The sequence below is a fragment of the Onychostoma macrolepis genome, chromosome 12 (genome assembly GCF_012432095.1).
Source record: "Onychostoma macrolepis isolate SWU-2019 chromosome 12, ASM1243209v1, whole genome shotgun sequence".
Taxonomy (NCBI): Eukaryota; Metazoa; Chordata; class Actinopteri; order Cypriniformes; family Cyprinidae; genus Onychostoma; species Onychostoma macrolepis.
This window is the reverse complement of record NC_081166.1, coordinates 23,312,986-23,319,906: the sequence shown is the minus strand read 5'-3', so window position 1 is coordinate 23,319,906 and position 6,921 is coordinate 23,312,986.

The following is a 6,921-nucleotide window of genomic DNA, read 5'->3' as shown; positions in this document are numbered from 1 at the left end:
TGCATGCTCTGATTCTGATCTCCACTTTGAACTCGTCTCTTAATACCAAAGTGGGTTCATGCTCATAAGCAAGAAACTGAATTTATTTCAATTTCAATTTGACATCTGCACTGGCAACAGATGTAAGGAGCCACGTAAGAATTTGTACTGTTGAAAATGTGATGTTATCCATAATGGCAGTTGATTTAAAGGGAACAATCACCCAAAAATGAAAATTGTCATTGTACACGCTCTTGTTCCAAACCTGTATGCATTTGTTTTTATTCTGTTGAACACCCATTTTGAAGAATGTTGCTGGTAGCCATTGGTTTTCATATTCTTTTTTTCCAATTGGAAGTGAATGGCTCCCAGCAATTGTTTGGTTACTAGTGTTCTTCAAAATATCTTTTGTGTTCAACTGAATGAATGAAGCATTTACAGTGAGGAAAATAAGTATTTGAACACCCTGCTATTTTGCAAGTTCTCCCACTTAGAAATCATGGAGGGGTTTGAAATTGTCATCGAGGTGCATGTCCACTGTGAGAGACATAATCTAAAAAAAAATCCAGAAATCACAATGTATGATTTTTAACTATTTATTTGTATGATACAGCTGCAAATAAGTATTTGAACACCTGAGAAAATCAATGTTAATATTTGGTACAGTAGCCTTTGTTTGCAATTACAGAGGTCAAACGTTTCCTGTAGTTTTTCACCAGGTTTGCACACACTGCAGGAGGGATTTTGGCCCACTCCTCCACACAGATCTTCTCTAGATCAGTCAGGTTTCTGGCTTTGAGCTCCTCCAAAGATTCTCTATTGGGTTTAGGTCTGAGACTGGCTAGGCCACGCCAGAACCTTGATATACTTCTTACAGAGCCACTCCTTGGTTATCCTGGCTGTGTGCTTCGGTCATTGTCATGTTGGAAGACCCAGCCTCGACCCATCTTCAATGCTCTAACTGAGGGAAGGAGGTTGTTCCCCAAAATCTCGCAATACATGGCCCCGGTCATCCTCTCCTTAATACAGTGCAGTCGCCTGTCCCATGTGCAGAAAACACCCCAAAGATGATGCTACCACCCCATGCTTCACAGTAGGGATGGTGTTCTTGGGATGGTACTCATCATTCTTCTTCCTCCAAACACGTTTAGTGGAATTATGACCAAAAGTTCTATTTTGGTCTCATCTGACCACATGACTTTCTCCCATGACTCCTCTGGATCATCCAAATGGTCATTGGCAAACTTAAGTCGGGCCTGGACATGTGCTGGTTTAAGCAGGGGAACCTTCCGTGCCATGCATGATTTCAAACCATGACGCCTTAGTGTATTACCAACAGTAACCTTGGAAACGGTGGTCCCAGCTCTTTTCAGGTCATTGACCAGCTCCTCCCGTGTAGTTCTGGGCTGATTTCTCACCTTTCTTAGGATCATTGAGACCCCACGAGGTGAGATCTTGCATGGAGCCCCAGTCCGAGGGAGATTGACAGTCATGTTTAGCTTCTTCCATTTTCTAATGATTGCTCCAACAGTGGACCTTTTTCACCAAGCTGCTTGGCAATTTCCCGTAGTCCTTTCCAGCCTTGTGGAGGTGTACAATTTTGTCTCTAGTGTCTTTGGACAGCTCTTTGGTCTTGGCCATGTTAGTAGTTGGATTCTTACTGATTGTATGGGGTGGACAGGTGTCTTTATGCAGCTAACGACCTCAAACAGGTGCATCTAATTTAGGATAATAAATGGAGTGGAGGTGGACATTTTAAAGGCAGACTAACAGGTCTTTGAGGGTCAGAATTCTAGCTGATAGACAGGTGTTCAAATACTTATTTGCAGCTGTATCATACAAATAAATAGTTAAAAATCATACATTGTGATTTCTGGATTTTTTTTTTAGATTATGTCTCTCACAGTGGACATGCACCTACGATGACAATTTCAGACCCCTCCATGATTTCTAAGTGGGAGAACTTGCAAAATAGTAGGGTGTTCAAATACTTATTTTCCTCACTGTATATAGCGCTTTTATTGTGTATTGCTATACACCCAAAGCACTTTACAATCATGTGGGGGGGTCTCTCCTCAACCTCCACCAGTGTGCAGCATCCACTTGGATGATGCGACGGCAGCCATAGGACAACGGCGCCAGTGCGCTCACCACACACCAGCTACAGGTGGAGAGGAGAGAGAGATAGAGCCAATCAAGTGGATGGGGATTATTGGGAAGCCATGATTGACTAGGGCCAGTGGAGGGAATTTGGCCAGGACACCGGGGTTACACCCCTACTCTTTACGATGAGTGTCATGGGATTTTTAATGACCACAGAGAGTCAGGACCTCGGTTTAACGTCTCATCTGAAAGACGGAAAGACAGAAGAAAAACTAATACAGGTTTGAAACGACAGTTTGAAGTTGTGTAAATGAGTTTTTGAGTGAACTATATATTTTTTTATTTGTATGTGTAACCAGGTTGAAATTATATCTTTACTTTTATGGTTGAAATGTCACCAAATCCTGATGAATATTGTTTTCTATATGTTTAAGATGTGTTCTATTGCCAATATTTATGCCTGGATGTTGTATTCAGACCATAGTGTTAATACCTGTACTTCCACTTTAAGAGTGTCGCAGGCTTTGTGGCGTCATTCACGCGCTTCTTTCAGTTTGCGCCAGACTAGCTGAGAGGAGTCTGCACCAGGCTCGCTGAGAGGAAACAAATTTGCTGTTTCGCCTTAATTAAAAGAGAAACCAGCAGTTGGTCGTGGTCTGCGTCTTTCCTTCATTCAACACAAGAACACAACGCAGTACATACAAGAGTTAATGGACGTGCATCCAACCCACATAAACTGTCAACGACAAAGCACGCCCGTTACAATGGTGCCGTGACCTTTCAAGGATTGGTCTGAAGATCGACATCAGCTCGTTCGCCGTGGGAAGCTGCATTCATTCGCCTTTTACTGTGGTCAGGTATTTCCTTGGACTGCAACCTGATATTTTTTTTTATTATTTTTGTCTTCAATATAACAGCATTTAAGAGAGTGCTTTACTGATGTGCAATTGATTGCTGATTGATGTGATTATCTAGATTTTTTTTTTTGGTGCTCTTCCAGTTTAGTCATTTAGATTTTATTTTATTGGCTATATTTTTTTTTTTTACTCTCATATTTCTTTTCTGTGTATGGAGTGACTGAAATATGGCAGAGGGTTACACACATTTTGCAGAGGGTGAATCTGACAATGCTGAGCGTGACTCTATCGAGGACCAGTTTGGTGTGGGGAGGGGTTTGTTCTTTCGACCCTTAGAGTCCAGAACACCAGGGCCTAGTGTCACAGCATTACACACCCCACAGCTTACCTCTACACGTTATGTAGATCGTGCCATGCCAAGCCAAGTCGAGCAGAATCCAGATTTAGGCTCACTCATTACACAGTTAGCTGAGAAGCTAGGTGAATCCATTACAGCTAAGCTACAATCTGACAGGTGCACACACAACACCAGTACTTCTGTACAGCCCTCAGAGATGACATTGCCTAACGTCAAGGTTGTCATGCAGTCAGACATAAGAGAGCCTCCTATATTCAGGGGTGATAGCTCAGACAAATTCACAGTTCATGAGTGGGAAAATCTTATGACTCTGTATTTAAAGAAACGAGCTATTCCAGTGATTGAGCATTCACAAGAAGTCCTGGCAAAGCTTATGGGCAAAGCAGGGGATGTGGTGAGGATAAAGCTGCGTAACGACACATCTATTAACCATACTGCAAATCCCCATGTGATTTTTGACATTCTGAAACAACACTTCAGCGAACTGACTTACTCAAACATGCCTTTAGCAGATTTCTATAATACATTGCCCATGCCAGGTGAAGATGCTATGGAATACTGGATACGGCTAAACAAAACAGTTGATATAGCGGATGAGTATCTGAAAAGGCAAGGCCGTGGCATTGATGACCCGGGCCATGAAGTCAGTATGATGTTCATCAAATACTGCCCAGACCAGTCTCTTGCGAGTGTTTTCAAGTTCAAGTCTGCTGAGAAATGGTCGGCACGTGAGATCCAAGAGAGGCTTGATGAGCACATGCAGGGACAGAAAACTCAAGCTGCAACTGTTAGGCCCCTTAAGGTGAGCACAGTAGAGCACAAAGTCCTTTCCCAGTGTCATGTGCCTATGGCTGATAATACACCAGCCTCAAACACCACTGTACCGTCTGTGCCATCTCCGGTGCCCATGACTACTGCGAGTGTTGACAATGTCTGCATGAGGAGTTTGGTGAACTTGTTAGACCGACTGGTTACACAGCATACACAAGTGCCAGCTAACCCCAGAGCTCAAGCCGCAGTCCCTCACTCTTTTCAAAAGGTGTGCAGGGTATGTAGGGCTTCGGATCATTCCACATTGTCTCACTGCAGACGAGAGAACAGGTGTTTAAAGTGCTTATCGCCTGGTCACTGGAAGAGGGACTGTCCTGATCAGACCAACCAGCGCCGCTCTCAATCTGCCAACAGCGCTGGTGGACAGGATCAACAGTTAAACTAGAAAACCCACACCCTGGGAGGGGCGGTGTGGGTATTGTAAATGAATCCCTCTCTGATACACACGACCCAGCTCGCTTATATGAGGACTGCTGTGCCAAAGCACCTGAGGGGACCCGAATAGTCATTCAAGCCACACAGAAGATCAAAGCATTCAGTGAGTTGTTTTAGGCTACTGTCCTTGTCAATCATAGTGTGCAGTTTAAAGGCATGTTGGACTCCGGCTCTATGGCATGTAGCATCAGCGAACATGCGGTAGAGAAACTCAGTTCTGCTGGTGTTTTGCCCGAGAAGCAGCACCCTGAAGAAAATATTGTTTTGATTGGCTGTGGTGGTCTGCAGACTCGACCTGAGGGTTTTTATAACTTGGAGATGCAGCTTTACGGCGCTCGCTGTGTTGTACCTACCTTGGTTGTGCCTGGTCAGCATGACGATCTCATATTGGGCTCGAATGTCATCAAACATGTGATTCGTGTTCTGAAGGGTGATAATGATTATTTGAACATGGCTTCCAGACCGGAGTATCAGTCTGATCCCAATGTTGAACAGTTCTTGTCGATGTTCACAAATGTTGAGCGCTGGAGAGGGAGTGAGGTTCCTGACAAAATAGGCACTGTCAAGCTCACCCAATCAGTGATACTTCTACCCAGTCACGAACATTTGGTTTGGGGTAGACTCCCTGCTAGCGTGCCGATGTCACCTGGAAGCACTGTTGTCGTAGAACCAACCAACTCCAAAGCCATGCCACGAGGTGTTCTAGTGGGCCGTCTTGTCACACCTCTCTGGGGTGATAGATGGGTGCCAATGACAGTTGTTAACCCATCTGACAAAGCTGTCAAGCTGAAGAGAAATAGCAAATTGGCTGATGTGTTTCCATGCTTGGCAATCGAGGATCTAGCTGCTTCTCAGGGTCTACATGTGGCTTCAGAAAAAATACAACCAGATGCACACAACAAACAACCTGACATTGAGATACAGCAATCTCATACGGAGAAACAAGTACATGACATACTGCAACAGAAACTTGACACATCGCCCAGTGCCTATTCGGCTGGTCAGCTGGCTAAAAGCCTGTCAGAGTTGGGCTTGAGTGATGTTGACATAGACGCATGTCAGGTTAGTAAAGACTGTAAGTCTAGGCTCACACAGCTATTAATTGAATACAAAGACATCTTCTCCAAGCACTCATTGGACTGTGGTGAGGTCAAGGGATACACACACCGCATTCATCTCACCGACGATCGCCCTTTTCGCTTGCCGTACAGGAGAGTCCCTCCTGCCCACTATCAGAAGTTGAGGCAGGTTCTCACTGATATGGAGGAAAAGGGGATTATCAGGAAATCGTCAAGCGAGTATGCTTCTCCACTGGTGATGGTGTGGAAGAAAGACGGTGGGTTGCGGATTTGCACTGATTTCAGGTGGCTGAATGCCCGGACCTTAAAGGATGCCCATCCCTTGCCGCACCAGTCTGACTGCCTGGCTGCTCTTGGTGGCAATTGCCTCTTTAGCACGATGGACCTCACTTCTGGCTTCTTCAACATCCCAATGCATGAAGACGACAAGAAGTACACCGCTTTCACAACCCCTCTTGGACTGCATGAATATAATCGCATGCCACAGGGACTGTGTAACAGTCCAGCGTCCTTCATGAGGATGATGATTGGGATTTTTGGAATGGACTGGTCAGCGGAATGTGGAATCGCTTTTGACCGGTTGAAGACCATGCTGTTGGGATGTGTTGTGCTGGCTCATCCAGACTTTGACGAGCCATTTATTCTGTCAGTCGATGCTTCTTTGAACGGACTTGGAGCAGTGCTATCTCAAGTGTCACGAGGAGAGTCCAAGGCCAGACCAGTTGCTTTTGCAAGCAAGACCCTTAGTGCGTCACAACGGAAGTATCCAGCTCATCGACTGGAGTTCATGGCTTTGAAGTGGAGTGTCTGTGAAAAGTTTAGCCATTGGCTAAAAGGCCGTAGCTTCACAGTTTGGACGGATAATAATCCACTAACCTACCTTCTAACAAAGCCAAAGCTTGACGCATGTGAAATCCGCTGGGTCTCTAAGCTTGCATCTTACTCCTTTGATCTTAAACACCTGCCTGGGAAAAGAAATGTGGTGGCTGATGCCTTGAGTCGCGACCTCTTCGCGAAGCCCATTTGTCAGAGGCTGCTGAAGGAACCATATCCCACCCTGATTCAGGAAGCTAATGGGATAGAGGAGGATTCTGTGCAGGATGCTTTCAGGGTCAGCTGCCAGTCTCAAAGCTACAGATCTGGGGACCATCAAATGTTCAAGGTGGCGTGTGATTCTGCCGAGATCAGAGCTCTTTGTCAGGCCCACTGTGACTGGATTGATGCAGCAGAATCCAGGGCACTCTATCTGACCCAACACGTCCAACAGCTGTCGAGTGGT